The 652-nt window shown below is 39.1% G+C and overlaps 1 protein-coding gene across 6 annotated transcripts in view; it reads right to left on the minus strand.

Moving 5' to 3' along the window:
* LOC140351644 (sorbin and SH3 domain-containing protein 1) overlaps positions 1 to 652 on the minus strand; it is a 115,193-nt gene continuing 114,541 nt past the window's right edge. For all 6 annotated transcript variants that reach the window (XM_072437569.1, XM_072437565.1, XM_072437568.1 and 3 more), the window contains one exon: positions 1 to 652. This exon is cut by the window's right edge and continues 4,780 nt beyond it. The gene's annotated coding sequence lies outside the window, so the exon portion shown is untranslated.

Consider the following 652-nt stretch of genomic DNA (forward strand, 5'->3'; position numbering starts at 1 on the left):
GTGTTTTAAATGGTTTATTAAATATCGCATAATACCAAAGTCACAGCAGTGTATAGTACTTTATTTTAATATCGTCAACGAAACAGCACTGCAAAAAAACAAAAAACAAACCTGTTGTGCGTGTGGTCAAACGTATACACTCCTGTCATCGCCGAACTGTTACGCATTATTAATAACCATCACGGAAGCATCAGTTATCGTGGCGTCACACTTTTAAACACGTTTTAGTTGGCGTTTCCCCGTCAGAAACTACATAATAAAGAGAAAACCAAACCATACACTGAAGTGATATCAAAAAAACAACAACAGAAAAACAACAAGACAACGAGGCACGGTTTTTGCGTCAAACATAAGGCTTTAAAAATGGCAGCGTGATGTTGGTTATGCGTCGTTCACTCTGTGCTTTTGCCAAAATCCTTTCGTAAAAACGGCGGGCGACGTGAGGCGCGTCCCATCGCACGGTTAAAATTTCATTATTTTACATATTTACACACACAAAAACAACTCCCAACATCTTTATACAAACGTGAGCGAGCACACTTTGCCACATTCAGAGTGTTCATACATTCAGAAAATCACAGAGGCGTCGATAAGTGTTCGAGATGAAGTCATCATGTTGAAAAGCTACAAAAAAGGTTCACTAAAGCGAGTC

The sequence above is a fragment of the Eucyclogobius newberryi genome, unplaced genomic scaffold, assembly GCF_026437365.1.
Source record: "Eucyclogobius newberryi isolate DKJ021-1_F unplaced genomic scaffold, fEucNew1.0.hap1 SCAF_8, whole genome shotgun sequence".
Classification (NCBI taxonomy): domain Eukaryota; kingdom Metazoa; phylum Chordata; class Actinopteri; order Gobiiformes; family Gobiidae; genus Eucyclogobius; species Eucyclogobius newberryi.